The following is an 18321-nucleotide window of genomic DNA, read 5'->3' on the forward strand; positions in this document are numbered from 1 at the left end:
CTCAGCGTGTGCAAAACCTCCACATCAACAACACGAACACTCCATCTTCTCAGAGTGCACTAACCACATACACAAGAAAACTGTAACGCTGAATATCTCCTGAGTTTGTTGCACAAGAACACTTAGTACAAATACAGAACAATCCACACCAGTATTTGACCTTAAATCCAAACAATAATCACCACTAAATCCTCTATCACAGTAAATTCCTCACAATGAAGTATTCCCAACATCCCTAATTATTTAAGCGCACTCTCTACCATTACATTGCCAGATCTCCGTCACTAAACAATCAATGTTTCACATTGTGTACCACCAGACACTACTTCCCTGGCAGAACTCGCAAATCTAAACAAATCAGCTACCTGGAGTCAGCAATCATTCTGATCCTTAAGTAACCAACCTCAGCTACTTCGGGAGTTCTACTACTCCGCCGTTCTACAGCTTACTGTAATACCTACGTCACCTACACTGAGAATGTCCTAGTGTGAATCTGAATGTCCAGCACATCTCCACGACAAGTGTTCCTCTGAACTGACCGTAAAACCTGCGTTAAACCATTTTGGAACCATGTACAAAAATAACTATACAGCGGTACAATTACTTTTAACAATTAAATCATTATTTCAGATGGCCATTGGTTCTTCCTCTTCTCGTGGCCGGCTGCTACTTTTGTGCTACTGTACGACTTTGCCGCTCTAACTCATGGTGTCAGCCAACGATGTAGGTAAGATCTTTGCCACTTGAAATATGAATTCTGATCGTCGCTTCTGCATTAGTTCTCTCCAACATTTTTAACAAGTGTATATGAGCAATAATTATAATAATAAACTAATATTCCCCATATCATCGTAAATCTAGCGACTGCAACAGTAGGTTAAGACGAAAAAAGCTACCGTGACGACAACTAAAATAAAACATCTTCTTTTGATCCGTGATAAAGCCTATTAATCTCGTATGTAACTTCCGCAACCTACATCGGTGTTTAATATTGTCACTGGGTGCTTTTGCAGACCGTTCGCCTAATGAACTATAACGGCGGAAAGTTTGGAAGGTAGGAGACGAGATACTGGCAGAAGTAAGCTGTGAGGACGGGGCGTGAGTCGTGCTTGGGTAGCTCAGTTGGTAGAGCACTTGCCCGCGAAAGGCAAAGGTCCCGAGTTCGAGTCTCGGTCCGGCATATAGTTTTAATCTGCCAGGAAGTTTCAGTGCCCTATTTACCTCTGCTAGTCTTACGATATCTTTTCTTAGTGCACTATGCGTTATATAGTTTGTAAGGTAGATGGACTCCTTTCTTTCGCCTACAACATAGCCTTGTTTTGATCGTAAGCTTATTTTTGCCTTAACACTGTCGCATTTCTTTGGTTTACTCTCTGTCAGTATTTTGAGCTCACTAGAATATTCATTCCATTCAGCGCCTACCGTAATTCTTTTTCATGTTTACTACGTTTATCTCTGTCGCTGCTACTTCGATGTTCAGATACACCAGTTGCGCAAAAGATTGCACTACTCTGTTGTACTTTTTCATCGAAGCACTTTCTTGGTGTTCCAGTCTTATTTAATGTTCCGTTTTGGTGCTTGTATGTATTGTATTTTATCCTTCTTTCTCAAGAGTTCCTCTTGTTTCGCTGAGAAGTCTATATTTCATTGTTGCATTTTTGTTCCAGGTCGACAAATCCCATGAATGGCTCTACATTTTTCTTCAATCTTGCTTCCATTATGATGTGTCAACTGACCAACGGGGCATGTTTCGGCGGCTTAGCTGAGCATCATTGGTAAATGTAGTTTCATCACTGAACAAAGTATTTGATACATCTGGAGTACCCTGTCTTAATGCCCATCTACAGAAATTAACACTGTTGTGGATTGGCAAGAGAGCCAACCCCCTATGAGAGGAAGCCGAAAGGGACGCGTTTTAGCTCACGCAGGCTGGCGTGAGGTCTGGAACAGGTCAAGGAAATGAGACTAGCAAAGAAAAGGACGTAGCTGTGGAATACACAACTTTAATCCATAAATGGTGAACATCGCTCTTGACGGTACATGTTTTACAGCATCAATAGTAACTGGTAATGGCGCCTTGCTAGGTCGTAGCAAAGGACGTAGCCGAAGGCTATGCTAACTATCGTCTCGGCAAATGAGAGCGTAATTTGTCAGTGAACCATCGCTAGCAAAGTCGGCTGTACAACTGGGGCGAGTGCTAGGAAGTCTCTCTAGACCTGCCGTGTGGCGGCGCTCGGTCTGCAATCACTGATAGTGGCGACACGCGGGTCCGACGTATACTAAAGGACCGCGGCCGATTTAAAGGCTACCACCTAGCAAGTGTGGTGTCTGGCGGTGACACCACAAACACAATTCTTATAATCGATTCCATCCGGCTCTTGATGGAGAGAGATGTGGTAAGGATGGAACTTATTTCGATGGAGCATGCGTAGGACACTTGCCTGACTCATACCACTTCCTCGCGCGGGGACTAACGTGCGAATCAAGTGCGACAGAAGCAAGAACATTACCTTCTCCCTCTCCTATCGTCACTTGTCTTCTTCTGTTGCGTCCTCTAGTTCCTACACCACTGCTTTCACGTAATGGGCTGAAGAGGATGGTAAATACACTCCTGGAAATGGAAAAAATAACACATTGACACCGGTGTGTCAGACCCACCATACTTGCTGCGGACACTGCGAGAGGGCTGTACAAGCAATGATCACACGCACGGCACAGCGGACACACCAGGAACCGCGGTGTTGGCCGTCGAATGGCGCTAGCTGCGCAGCATTTGTGCACCGCCGCCGTCAGTGTCAGCCAGTTTGCCGTGGCATACGGAGCTCCATCGCAGTCTTTAACACTGGTAGCATGCCGCGACAGCGTGGACGTGAACCGTATGTGCAGTTGACGGACTTTGAGCGAGGGCGTATAGTGGGCATGCGGGAGGCCGGGTGGACGTACCGCCGAATTGCTCAACACGTGGGGCGTGAGGTCTCCACAGTACATCGATGTTGTCGCCAGTGGTCGGCGGAAGGTGCACGTGCCCGTCGACCTGGGACCGGACCGCAGCGACGCACGGATGCACGCCAAGACCGTAGGATCCTACGCAGTGCCGTAGGGGACCGCACCGCCACTTCCCAGCAAATTAGGGACACTGTTGCTCCTGGGGTATCGGCGAGGACCATTCGCAACCGTCTCCACGAAGCTGGGCTACGGTCCCGCACACCGTTAGGCCGTCTTCCGCTCACGCCCCAACATCGTGCAGCCCGCCTCCAGTGGTGTCGCGACAGGCGTGAATGGAGGGACGAATGGAGACGTGTCGTCTTCAGCGTTGAGAGTCGCTTCTGCCTTGGTGCCAATGATGGTCGTATGCGTGTTTGGCGCCGTGCAGGTGAGCGCCACAATCAGGACTGCATACGACCGAGGCACACAGGACCAACACCCGGCATCATGGTGTGGGGAGCGATCTACACTGGCCGTACACCACTGGTGATCGTCGAGGGGACACTGAATAGTGCACGGTACATCCAAGCCGTCATCGAACCCATCGTTCTACCATTCCTAGACCGGCAAGGGAACTTGCTGTTCCAACAGGACAATGCACGTCCGCATGTATCCCGTGCCAACGTGCTCTAGAAGGTGTAAGTCAACTACCCTGGCCAGCAAGATCTCCGGATCTGTCCCCCATTGAGCATGTTTGGGACTGGATGAAGCGTCGTCTCACGCGGTCTGCACGTCCAGCACGAACGCTGGTCCAACTGAGGCGCCAGGTGGAAATGGCATGGCAAGCCGTTCCACAGGACTACATCCAGCATCTCTACGATCGTCTCCATGGGAGAATAGCAGCCTGCATTGCTGCGAAAGGTGGATATACACTGTACTAGTGCCGACATTGTGCATGCTCTGTTGCCTGTGTCTATGTGCCTGTGGTTCTGTCAGTGTGATCATGTGATGTATCTGACCCCAGGAATGTGTCAATAAAGTTTCCCCTTCCTGGGACAATGAATTCATGGTGTTCTTATTTCAATTTCCAGGAGTGTAGTTGCCGAGACGGTTGACGTTTATTGGAATATCTTGCCGTACACATCAGACAAGAACGAACAGCATCCTTCCTACACTCTCCACACACCATGAGCATGTCGGCGTTTGTTGCATTGGTAAATCGCATCGTCCACTCACGACTCACTGCTTGGACTGTCACACACTAATTGTCTCAGTGCACTCAAGGAACAAACAGGCACACTGTAAGCAAACGTAACACCATCGTACCTAGCAATTACACAGGTTGAGTTGCACAAGCAAGTCTCGGTGTGGAAACTATTCAAAATACGTTATCTCATAAACGACTCGCACTAGAATACTGGAACAAACACCACTGATATTCTAGTTTACTCAATTGTAATGTCAATAGGCATTGTTTAATTCAAAATGTATGTTTTCACAAAAAACAGAGTTTCATATTTTCTAAATATTATTACAATCTGTTTATTGGCACCTGACTACCAATCCATTCTCGTGAAAACCACACATCAATAGCCCTTTCCGTTCCCGCAATATTTGCAGTGCACGTTTTAGTTGATTCGCGCTGTACATAGGCTAGGAGTGTACCGTTGCTCGTACTTAGGCGAGATGACTGGCTCCCAGTGTTGGTGCGAGGTGAGGTGAATTTGTTGTACGGGTGAACGCTACAGGGTCCAGTCCCACGGCGCGCCGCTGCAGTTCCGACTTTCAGCTAGGTGACCGGTACGAGCGAGACCAACGGCGTCGCCGTGAGGTGGCACTTTGGACGTCTGTCACTCGCATAGCCTTTGTGCAGGAGATGCTCCAAGAAAAGATGCAGTGTCAGAGAATCTTAGAGAGGGCTCTTCTCACAGCTGTTTGAGACTCTCAGTCAAATATTAGTGCAAATCTGAATACATCGGGGATCTCACAAGGGGAGAGCACGACGTTCAGATCACTGATTTGCTTCAAAATCTGTACACCTTTAACAGGCCATTAAAACAACATAATTTGATAGCAAGAAAGTGACCTCTTCTGGCAATTCCGAGAAAATCACAACAGAAGTTTTACGCGTCTATTATGTGAGTGATGTTCAAATGGCTCTGAGCACTATGGGACTTAACATCTATGGTCATCAGTCCCCTAGAACTTAGAACTACTTAAACCTAACTAACCTAAGGACATCACACAACACCCAGTCATCACGAGGCGGAGAAAAATGTGAGTGATGTAACTGAGCGAAAGTACTAATAGTAAGCAGTCATTGTGGTCAACCAGTCAGTGTACGCGTTTTGCATATGGGCCATGGATGAGGCGACAATTCGAAATATTATATTCTATTTGTGGAATATTCCTTTGATAGTTCACAATGTGGAATATTTATGTCTTTTCTCCCATTTTGCTTTTTATAACATTCTCTCCGTCCTACTCTCTACTTTATTATGGTTTTATTCACATTGTTATGATGATCCTTCTATTCTTCAGCATCCCCCTCCCATTTCTCCTGTCCCTGGATTTATTGTTAACATGCTCATCACCCACCTCAGGGATTGTTGCTAACCACTGATTCACTAACCCTTTCCTCCATCTGAGACATACTACTTTCATGAGGAATCAATATCCCTCTTCATGCCTCACCCCGAACTTCTGTCATTAACCTAAGGACAAATTGAGTAACTCTCAATAAAACCTTTTATTTTATCAAATTTATGGAATAAATTTTAGTATCACAACTATTTATTACATAAAACACTAGGATATATGAATCCACACAGAGAATATACTGATACACACAATTAAGCCATACCTTCACTTTGGACACATCATCTACATCTACATACATACTCCGCAATCCACCATACGGTGCGTGGCGAAGGGTACCTCGTACCACAACTAGCATCTTCTCTCCATGTTACACTCCCAAACAGGAGGGGAAAATGACTGCCTATATGCCTCTGTACGAGCCCTAATCTCTCTTATCTTATCTTTGTGGTCTTTCCGCGAAATATAAGTTGGCGGCAGTAAAATTGTACTGCAGACAGCCTCAAATGCTGGTTCTCTAAATTTCCTCAGTAGTGAATCACGAAGAGAACGCCTCCTTTCCTCCAGAGACACCCACCCGAATTCCTGAAGCATTTCCGTAACACTCGCGTGATGATCAAACCTACCAGTAACAAATCTAGCAGCCCGCCTCTGAATTGCTTCTATGTCCTCCCTCAATCCGACCTGATAGGGATCCCAAACGCTCGAGCAGTACTCAAGAATAGGTTTTATTAGTGAAACTTCCTGGCAGATTAAAACTGTCGCTGGAGCAATTGCCCGAGAAAGGCAAAGGTCCCGAGTTCGAGTCTCGGTCCGGCACACAGTTTTAATCTGCCAGGAAGTTTCATATCAGCGCACACTCCGCTGTAGAGTGAAAATTTCATTCTAGGTTTAATTAGTGTTTTATAAGCGGTCTCCTTTACAGATGAACAACTTCCCAAAATTCTACCAATGAACCGAAGACGACTATCCGCCTTCCCCACAACTGCCATTACATTCTTGTCCCACTTCATATCGCTCTGCAATGTTACGCCCAAATATTTAATCGACGTGACTTTGTCAAGCGCTAAACCACTAATGAAGTATTCAAACATTACAGGATTCGTTTTACTATTCATCTGCATTAATTTACATTTATCAATTTTTAGAGTTAGCTGCCATTCTTTACACCAATCACAAATCCTGTCCAAGTCATCTTGTATCCTCCTACAGTCACTCAACGACGACACCTTCCCGTACACCACAGCATCATCAGCAAACTGCCGCACATTACTGTCCACCCTATCCAAAAGATCATTTTGTAGATAGAAAACAACAGCGAACTTACCACACTTCCCTGGGGCACTCCGGATGATACCCTCACCTCCGATGAACACTCACCATCGAGGACAACGTACTGGGTTCTATTAAAGAAGTTTTCGAGGAATTCACATACTTGGGAACCAATCCCTTATGCTCGTACCTTAGGAGTCTGCAGTGGGTCAACCGCTTTCCGGAAGTCAAGTAATATGGAATCCACCTGATACCCTTCATCCATGGTTTGCAAGATATCATGTGAAAAAAGGGCGAGTTGCGTTTCGCAGGAGCGATGCTTTCTAAAGCCGTGCTGATGCATGGACAGCAACTTCTCTATCTCAAGGAAATTCACTATATTCGAACTCAGAATACTGCAACAAATGATGATGAGGACAACACAACACCCAGTCCACGAGCGGAGAAGATCTCCAACCCGGCCGGATATCGAACCAGAGCCCGTTGCATGGGAGGCAAGGACCACTCAGCTCAGCAGGCGGACACGGAAATTAATAATACGATTTGATTTTGATTGATGCTTTTTATGCGGTTTTTGGCGTTAGAACAATTATAAACCGATTTTTCCCATCCGATGTGATATGACCTTGTCGTGGTGGATGGGCTTACGTAACTAAATGTATTACACCTGTTGACCCATGCACACTGGTAGTACAGCTTGGTTACCGTCAAACGTACGTCTTAGACATTGTTCTAAGATTAATTTGGCATTTGTAGTCGACCACTATTAAATTATGATGCTTACAGCGCCATCTATTGTCAAATTTCACAACTATTTATTTTTCTTCTGTCATACGTCCTCCCCCTTCTCCGATAGTATTCCGTTGTAATCTGACCAGTGGCGTTATTCCTACAGCGTTTTAAAAGTTTAACTTTAATTATAATCACCCTGTATATCTTCTTGTTTGCCGGCCCGATCGGCCGAGTGGTTCTAGGCGCTACGGTCGCAGGTTCGAATCCTGCCTCGGGCATGGATGTGTGTGATGTCCTTTGGTTACTTAGGTTTAAGTAGTTCTAAGTTCTAGGGGACTGATGACCCTTTGATGTTAAGTGCCATAGTGCTCAGAGCCATTTGACCATTTTTTTTTGGAACCATTTTTTTATCTTCTTGTTTGTAGTTACACAAAACAGACAGAATTCCAGTTTTAATTACAAAAAAAAGGTTCTTAATTGTTGATATTATATAAAAGATTGTTAATACAGATTGTTTAAATTAAAAAAAGACATAAATTTATTAACAATATTTTATGAAATATCGATAATGAAGCATTTGTCTTTGCGATGAAATCTGGAATTTTGCACGTAATGTGCAACAAGATACAAGAGGCATATATTGTATGAATTTTATATTTAAATGAATAGGAATTCGAATTTAAAAAATAAGACCATGGTAACATTCTAACCAACAATTTACTATTTTCCAATCCTAAAGAGTGAGCCAGGTGCCGGTCGTACAAGCTGCCTTCGTTGTTTGCATGTCATTGTGATTTGTCAGGAATTGTAGACAATCATTCCTCTTCATTTTGTCCTTATAACCTACAGAACAGTAGCACCACAAATAAGGAAAGGAACGATAATCCTCCACAAATTCTATACGTTTCTCACTACCCCAATGAACCGCGGTATAACGCAAACGCATGCAAAAATATCTTGGATTGAGAGTCATCGTCAGATGTACAAGCAGCGTCGGATGTGCGCCAGGGAAGTGTGTTGGGACACGTGCTGTTCATGTTGTATCTTAATGACCTTGCAGACAATACTAACAGTAACCTGAGAATTTTTGTAGATGATTCACATATCTATTATTAAGTACTGTCTGAATGGAGCTGCATAAATATTCAGTCAGATCTTGAGAAGATTTCAAAGTGGCGCAGAGCTTCGCAGTTTCCTCATAACGTTCAGAAATGTAAAATTTTGCATATCAGAAAATGAAAAGACCTAGTATCCTATGACTCTAATATCAATGTGTCACTGGTGGAATCGGCCAATTGGCTCAAATACTTGCGTGTAATACTTTGTAGGGATATTGAATCGAAAGATCACATAGGTTCAGTCGTGGGTGAAGCAGGTGTTGGAGCTCGGTTTATTGGTAGAATACTCGAGAAGCGCAATAAGTCTACAAAGGAGATATCTTACATATTACTCGTGCGACTGGTTCTCTAATATTGCTCAAGCTGTGCGACCCACACCGCATAGGACTAACAAGGGATTTTGAACGTATAAGGAGAATGGGAGCACAAATGGTCACAGGTTTTTTAGTCCGTAGGAGAGTGTACAGAGATACTGAAGGAGCTGAACTGGAAGATTCTTGAAGACAGACGTAAACTATTCCTAGAAAATCTATTAACGATGTTTGAAGAACCAGAGCTTTAAATGATTGCTCTAGGAATACACTGAGCGATCAAAAAGCCAGTATAAATTTGAAAACTTAGTAAACCACGGAATAATGTAGACAGAGAGGTAAAAATTGACATACATGCTTGGAATGACATGGGGTTTTATTAGAACAAAAAAAAAGTATTGCTAGACGTGTGAAAGATCTCTTGCGCGTGTCGTTTGGTGATGATCGTGTGCTCAGCCGCCACTTTCGGCATGCTTGGCCTCCCAGGTCCGAAGACGTCAGTCCGTGCGATTATTGGCTTTGGGGTAACCTGAAGTCACAAGTGTATCACGAACGACCGACATCTCTAGGGATGCTGAAAGACAACATCCGACGCCAATGCCTCACCATAACTCCGGACATGCTTTACAGTGCTGTTCACAACATTATTCCTCGACTACAGCTATTGTTGAGGAATGATGGTGGGCATATTGAGTATTTCCTGTAAAGAACATCATCTTCGCTTTGTTATGCTAATTATTGTTATTCTGATCAGATGAGGCGCCATCTGTCGGACATTTTTTGAACTTTTGTATGTTTTTGGTTCTAATAAAACCCCATGTCATTCCAAGCATGTGTGTCAATTTGTACCTCTCTATCTACATTATTCCGTGATTTATTCAGTTTTCAAATTTATACTGACTTTTTGATCACCTGGAAAATTTATACTGACTTTTTGATCACCTGGTACTATAACCCCCTATGTATCGCTCACATAGGGATCGTGAAGATACGATTAGAATAACATCTTAACGTTCAGAGGTATTCAAACAAGCATTCATACGTGAATGTAAAAGGAAGAAACCGTAATAACTGGCACAATGGGATGTACCCTCTGCCATGCACATCACGGTGGTTTCCAGAGCATAGATGTAGATGTAGAAACAAACCAATAACCGGAGCGATCCGCGGACGCCGGCCGTTGTGGCCGAGCGGCTCTAGACGCTTCAGTCCGGTACCGCGCTGCTGCTACGGTCGCAGGTTCGAATCCTGCCTCGGGCATGGATGTCTGTGGTGTCCTTAGGTTAGTTAGGTTTAAGTGGTTCGAAGTCTCGGGGACTGATGACCTCAGATGTCAAGCCCGATAGTGCTTAGAGCCATTTGAACCATTTTTTTGGTCCGCAGACATGCGCACGATTGTTGCCTCCCCCACTCCTCCGCCTGTGCACTGTGTCCCATGTGCACACATCAGACCCGTGCGCAACTTTGCACTGCTGCATGCGCTCCCTTGCATCTGCGTGCAACGCCCGTATTCGCCTAGTGCGCAAGGAACATCGCACGGGTGTAAACGCACCTTTACCGCGTAACGTCACCTCACTCTGATGTAGTTGCCGTTAGCAGCGTAACTATTGCGGTCCCAAACAGCGAGCGTAACCTTCTTCACTGTATTCGCTATTCAATTTTAATCCGTTAGGATAGCTTAGATACAGCCCCACACTATTAGTTTCATTTCGTAATTCCATTCAGACCAGAAAGACGTTGGCCTTCGTCGGTAACTAATTACAAGATCAACATTTGGGAAATGTTAAGGTAACGTCGAAAATCGCGATAGCTTCCGGCGCCGTGTGGCAGTCGTACTGCGTGGTAAGTGGTGGCGGTGTTGTTCCAGAAACTGGGGCGGCCCGTGCTGGAGTGGGTAACGATCAGGAAGAGCGGAGCGGCGCGCCCGCTGCCAAATCGGCCACCGCCGCTGGAGCCGCTCCAGGCTGCGTAAACATCTCCTGCAAGGCGTACTCCAGGCAGCGAACCGCAACGTATTTACCCGAGGAAACGTAACAGAACATGACGGACAAGTTCGAAGGCGAGTGTAAAACACTGAAAGTGGATACGCTACTGCCGTGTAACATATAGCGGTTGATTAATAAACACAGCCTACTTGTGAGTGCTGCTTGCTTCCCATCAGGTTGTAAAGGGCGGGGAACGTAAATTATGCAGTAAGAAACGACTCCACTGAAGTTAAAATAAAATTAAGCAGGCACAGGTCCAGGTTCCAGCTACGAGGGTGATAATCATTGTTGCTGTCTCTCTTCCCCTCCCTCTTCTCCCTCCCTCCCGAAATATCACTACCCAAAAGAAAGGGAAACAAAAGTGAAGCGCCGGCCGGAGTGGCCGTGCGGTTCTAGGCGCTGCAGTCTGGAACCGAGCGACCGCTACGGTCGCAGGTTCGAATCCTGCCTCGGGCATGGATGTGTGTGATGCCCTTAGGTTAGTTAGGTTCAATTAGTTCTAAGTTCTAGGCGACTGATGACCTCAGAAGTTAAGTCGCTTAGTGCTCAGAGCCATTTGAGCCAAAAATGAAGCATCTTCAAGTGCCCAAAAATTTGTTTTTGCGTCAAATCGGCATTACTGGTAGGTGTCGCCTCATTTTATTACCAAAATGTCCGCCCCAATAGCTGAACTGCAGCGCGTTGGAGTGCCACGCACGGGGGCCCGGGTTCGCTTCCCGGCTGTGGTGGGGGATTTTCTCCCCTCAGGGACTGGGTGTTGTGCTGTCCTCACTATCATTTCATTGCCATTGTCAACGCGCAAGTCGCCCCAAGTGGCGTCGCACTCAGTAAGACTGGCACTTGGCGGCAGAACTTCCCGCCTGAGAACTCCCAGCAACTGACGCCATAATGTCCGCCCACCGGTAGTTGAGTGGATGGGCATGTCATTGAGGGATCACACCTTTCACTGCAGGATATATGCTGATGACCTATTACTTGTCCGATCTGATGACGAGGTACGCTCGGTGATACAATGTATCAATCGCTATCGATTGGCAGCGGGCAGCCTCATGAATGTGGCCAAGTCGGCAGCGATGCCCATTGGGAGAGGTCTACAGAAGGACGCTTTAGCCCCACTCCCACTAGTTAACAGGATCCGGTTCCTGGGCATAACATTTACACAGGATGTGCGCCGCACGGCTGCCATGAACTATGCACGATTACTACAGGCAATACGCACAGAAGTTCGCCGGAACTTACTTCGACGGATTGACCTCCTACAGCGTGTGGAATACCTCAACCTTCACGTGGCGACTAAGATGATCCACATGGCCCAGGTCCTACCGATATCGACAGCGATGGCACACAGATTGCAAGCAGCGTTTGGATATTACCTTACCGCCGGACACCTATTGAAAGTCCGCTACGAAACACTCACCCTCCCTCCGCTTGATGGCGGACTGGGACTTATAAATGTACGAGCGAGAGTTACAGCGTTATACTTGTGCACAATGATGAAATTGTGGACCCACAAAGATGCTTCCCTTACGGGACGTCTGTAGAGGAATTGCTGCCGGCGCCTCTTCCGCCACCTGTCACGGTAGCGCACATTACACCCTCACTGTCGCACCTCTCGGCATTTATTCTTGAGTATAGTTACGTGCACCCAGACCTTCCCAACAATCGCACTCCCAAGGCGAGAGACTTTTACAGACTGCTGTTAAGGTCCATCGCTCGCAATGTGATTGAGAGGAAGAGCCCTACGACCCTATGGCCTGCAGTGTGCAGAGCGGTCCAGAAGCCGTTCCTCCCCACGCGGGTACGAGCCGAGTGGTACCAGGTGGTGAACGGGAAGGTTGTAACACGACAAAGGCTGCATGCTATTGGGATGGCGCCCCCTTTGCCCACGTTGCCACCTCATGGATACTGACGAACACCGTTTAACACAGGGGCGGGCAAACGTTGCACGCGGCTCATGAGCGCACAGCGCTGCACGTGTGCTGCTCGCGTGCAGGCGTCGACCGGGGCTGTGGCGACAGCCGGCAGGTTGCGGCAGTGTAGTGCCAGGCTAAGCTGCGGACGTTGATGCGAAGCGAGCACTATGTAGTGAACGTTGTATTTCAAGAAACGGAGGAGATTTGCTATCTTTTAAAAACTAATGGGACAAGCATTTTTTCTTTGTGCAAAAACGTGAAAATTCGAAATGTTTAATATGTGGCAGTATTCTCGCTGGTCAACGGAAGTTTAGTATTGAAGCCATTATAATAAATTTCACAAGGACGAGTACAATTTATTGTCGGATTCTGAGGGGATGGGGAATTGACTGAGCTTAAGAACAGCGATCTGACGATACCAGATGAATCTGTCGTAGATGGCCGGCCGGAGTGGCCGAGCGGTTCTAGGCACTACAGTCTGGAACCGCGCGACCGCTACGGTCGCAGGTTCGAATCCTGCCTCGGGCATGGATGTGTGTGACGTCCTTAGGTTAGTTAGGTTTAAGTAGTTCTAAGTTCTACGGGACTGATGACCACAGCAGTTAAGTCCCATAGTGCTCAGAGCCATTTGAATTTGTCGTAGTTGCTGTTGTCACGAGAGATCTGCGACTTTCTCTCGTCATGTCTCTCATCTAACTGATTTAACATTTTGTGGAGCACTGTTTTCAAGTTTTCAGGACGACAACAATAATAGCCCAGCGGTATGTGCAAGTTATAAGACTGCGCTTAATATAGCGAGAACTGGAAAACCATTTGCTGAATTAATAAGTCTCGGTTAAGAGCAAACATCAGTGATGAAAATTTACGTAACTGTTTGTTTGTGTTTGTCTGTATGTAGAAATTTTGTTCCAGATATTAAAGTATTGTAAACTCCACCTGTGATAATTAAATAAAACGTATCGTGGGTAATAGGAACTCTTTCAAACCATGATTTCTTTCAAGCACTCCTACTAACCTTATTCATTCACTCAATAAAGCAAGCTAGGAAACAAAACGCATTACAGAGGAAGGAGCGGACAGAAGGTACGGTGGGGATGGGAGATAAGCGGGTGGCCAGCTTGCCCCTGTGTGCACGCGGAACACCTGTTAACTGCACGCGTGCAAGTGCACCGCACATGTGCAGGATTCCTGCCCGCCCCTGGTTTAACATGTGGATCGGCGTTAGAGGTATGGCTGCTAGTGCAGAAGATCCTCGCCTGCTACCTACGTATCGCGCCTCGCACAATTGAGCCACGGATACTCCTTTGTCCAGACGATACTTATTTCCCACCTGCGAAGACTCACGCTCTCACATGGTTTAAAGGCATGTCCATATACTACCTCTTTCGGGATGATGAGAAGATGGTGCTTGATTACTGGCAATTTCTCCAGGACAGTCGTAGCACACTAGAGTGTACACCCCGATACCGACAACTATTTGCAAACTATTTGCACAGTGTCTTCGATAACCCCCCTCACAGCTTGGGAGTACCGGGCAGAGGATGACCGCCTTCATGGGGCTCCACACGCTGCGAAATGTTGTACCAATTTGGAACATGAAATCTGTACGCAGATGGGCCATGCACATGGAATGGCGTGCGGGATTTGGTTACATTTTTCATTCTTTATTATCTATCATCACACTATTAGTTTCAAACTCTATTTCAAAGTTTAGAAGGAACCCTTGTTCTGTTGTTGCTACGGATGTACGAGGTGCATTCAAGTTCTAAGGCCTCCGATTTTTTTTCTCTGGACTGCAAAGAGATAGAAACATGCGCATTGTTTTAAAATGAGGCCGCGTTCATTGTCAATACGTCCCAGAGATGGCAGCACCATACGGCAGATGGAATTTTGCTGCCAGCGGCGAGAATGAGAACTGTTTTAAATACTTAAAATGGCGACTTTTCCTTACCTGAACAGCGTGCAATCATTCGTTTTCTGAATTTGCGTGGTGCGAAACCAATTCATCGACAGTTGAAGGAGACATGTGTTGATGGAGTTATGGATGTGTCGAAAGTGCGTTCGTGGGTGCGACAGTATAATGAAGGCAGAACATTGTGTGACAACAAACCGAAACAACCTCGCGCTCGCACAAGCCGGTCTGACGACATGATCGAGAAAGTGGAGAGAATTGTTTTGGGGGATCGCCCAATGACTGTTGAACAGATCGCCTCCAGAATTGGCATTTCTGTGGGTTCTGTGCACACAATCCTGCATGACGACCTGAAAATGCGAAAAGTGTCATCCAGGTAGGTGCCACGAATACTGACGGTGTGGCATGTTGCCAAGCAATGTTGATGCGCAACGACAGCATGAATGGGACTTTCTTTTCGTCGGTTGTGACAATGGATAAGACGTGGATGCCATTTTTCAATCCAGAAACAAAGCGCCAGTCAGCTCAATGGAAGCACACAGATTCACCGCCACCAAAAAAATTTCGGGTAACCGCCAGTGCTGAAAAAATGATGACACGTCCATGTTCTGGGACAGCGAGGGCGTAATCCTTAGCCATTGCGTTCCCAATGGCACTACGGTAACAGGTGCATCCTACGAAAATGTTTTGAAGAACAAATTCCTTCCTGCACTGCAACAAAAACGTCCGGGAATGGCTGCGCGTGTGCTGTATCACCAAGACAACGCACCCGCACATCGAGCTAACGTTACACAACAGTTTCTTCGTGATAACAACTTTGAAGTGATTCCTCATGCTCCCTACTCACCTGACCTGGCTCCTAGTGACTTTTGGCTTTTTCCAACAATGAAAGACACTCTCCGTGGCCGCACATTCACCAGCTGTGCTGCTATTGCCTCAGCGATTTTCCAGTGGTCAAAACAGACTCCTAAAGAAACCTTCGCCACTGCCATGTAATCATGGCGTCAGCGTTGTGAAAAATGTGTACGTCTGCAGGGTGATTACGTCGAGAAGTAACGCCAGTTTCATCGATTTCGGGTGAGTAGTTAATTAGAAAAAAAATCGGAGGCCTTAGAACTTGAATGCACCTCGTACATTGTAATTTTGTTTGTCGTAACTGAAGGGCGCCTTTTTCCATATATAAAAAAATGGTTGGCAGAGAATATAATTTACAATATAAAAAAATTTAAACAAAAAAAGTTAGTAGAGCTCATGCAAAAAAAAAGTCAGATAGAGCGTCTATTATGTAAGCAAGAGGTCCCGGGTTAAAGCAAAAATTAAAAAAAAAAAAGAGCGCTGACGCACTGCTTCCTGGACTCGGGTAGAAGAAAAAAAAGTGGTCAGTGCGACAGAATGTCAATCCTAAGGGCCCAGGTTCGATTTCCGGCTGGGTCCTAGATTTTCTCCGCTCAGGGACTGGGTGTTGTGTTGTCCTGATCATCATCATTTCATCCCCATCGACGCGCAGGTCGCCGAAGTGGCGTCAAATCGAAAGACCTGCACCAGGCGAACGGTCTACCCGACGGGAGGCCCTAGCCACACGACATTTACATTACCAAAAGTGGCTGTTGTGAAAAGAGACGATGGTTTAATTAGCTTGTTTGAAAGTGTTCTTATATGTGTTTTTGTACGATGTTGTAGAGATTGTCACCCGAAAATGTCTGAGCAGAGAATGCGGTCACGGACTACTGAAGAGTTGCAGCTACGGCGCAGAGGTCTACCGCAAGACTCCAACGATAGCCGCAAAGAAAAACAGACTATTATTAAAATGGAGGATTAGTGCGGTATGTTTGTTCAGCGTAAATGGTTTTTGGTTTGTCCTGTCAGAAATTCAGTTAGCCCTTGTTGGTTGGTAGCCGGAGTAAGATCAGTCCGAATAGGGGTTAGTCGTTTAGGAGAACTGCGTGAGATTGTTATCGACTTATTTTAATGAAATTTACACCGATCTGTGATAATCTTAATTTAACTTTGTGGCGTGAAAAGTGTCAACTGATTGATTTGTGAGGGGATTAAGAACTTGGTGTGAGATAGTAGTTGTGGCAACGATATATTGTAGTTTTGGACTGTGTAAGGTGTCAGGCAAATCCAACACCTTCCATGAAAACCCTGACATGATAGCAAATCCGGCAGTATGTCACACAGCTCCAAATAAATCCTGACATTAAATTAACCAAAGTAATACGATCAACGAGTGAGCAAATGGAATATCACAGACTAACACAAGAACGCCTAAATGCATGTCATACCTTCCCATCGTGAAACAGACGCAGTTCCGAGGGGAGGAACGAGAACAGAAGCCAAGAGCAGAATCGTGTAGGCTAGAAGGCCCTACGATAAGGGACGGACACCCATGTCGCCAGCCGACGCCAAAATCACCCCCCAGGCCATGTTAAAAGATAGGGCCCTCCAAAAGAACAGTACAGATCTTATGATAACACTAAAAGGGCCACACCAGCTGCAAGTTTTAGCGTGAGACTTTTTCGCGTCTCTGTTACGTTGCAAACGTTAAAAACATTGCCCCACCACGAAAAGTATAACGTTTCTCATTAGATAGACAGAGGTTTTGTAGGCGGAGCTTAAGGTTAACATTCAGACCCTGATTGGTCAGTTGAAAACACAGCCAGATAGCTTTTCCTAAACCAACTTCGGTAAATTGTAGTAAGGATAAGTTCGAGAGAGTTGCTACCGAGACGGCAAGGTGTGTGGAGCTGCGCCGCCAGCCGCCCCTGACGCTGCCTAACCACCGACAAGGTAATGAACGCACGCGATGCCGCATAAGAGCACATGAGGCTTCACTCAGAGCTGCAGAAGTCTCATCTGTTACATCCCCTTTTTACGTAATAGTAGTGTCGATCGTCAATTAAATCTCCTGGTGTTCACATTAGCTACGTGAGATAAAAATCTGAAACGCGATGACTTTTCTGTTATATAGTTATAAAGAAGCCACATCAGCCACTGTGATTTACGACAAGTTAGATAAGTAATTAAAGATAATTGAGGGCCACTGTAGACCATTTTGATAGTTTTCTCTTTTATAAAACTTAACTTAAATCTAGATTATAGATGTGATATGGCATAGGTGATCCTTCGATCCATTGTAGAACTTGGAAACCCATTCAGGGAATATTCGTTCACATTTTTGTTGAACGCAGTTGGTTTTTATCATCCTGTATTAAAATATTTCCTTTTATCAATAGTGCAATTTATAAACAATCTTTTGTGAGTAGAATAAAATTTCCAATGGTAAACTTAACTGCTTTTTCGACGTTGTTTTACCAGCTAAATAAAAGTAGGAAAGCCTTGAACCCCTTCCACTAAATTTAGTTAGTATTAAGATTCTTTTACAGGGAGTGCAGTGGAGCTGACGCTGAAATCATTAAGTACTGTATTATATCATCGCTAGTCTCACTGAACTCTTCTGAACTCTACATGTAATGTGTAGTCTGGCGTCTCCTTACGAGCAACTGGTCCCAGGTTCAAACTAGTCAATTGCCTAAAAAAAGAAGCTCAGAGCGT

General features: G+C 45.6%; 1 non-coding gene across 1 annotated transcript; it reads left to right on the plus strand.

Annotated features, from left to right (window-relative positions):
* The first annotated feature begins 1106 nt into the window (after nt 1-1106).
* On the plus strand, nt 1107-1181 carry Trnas-cga (transfer RNA serine (anticodon CGA)). The gene has a single exon. It is a non-coding gene; the product is annotated as a tRNA-Ser (tRNA).
* Nucleotides 1182-18321: the final 17140 nt, after the last annotated feature.

This window comes from Schistocerca cancellata, chromosome 10 (assembly GCF_023864275.1).
Source record: "Schistocerca cancellata isolate TAMUIC-IGC-003103 chromosome 10, iqSchCanc2.1, whole genome shotgun sequence".
Taxonomy (NCBI): Eukaryota; Metazoa; Arthropoda; class Insecta; order Orthoptera; family Acrididae; genus Schistocerca; species Schistocerca cancellata.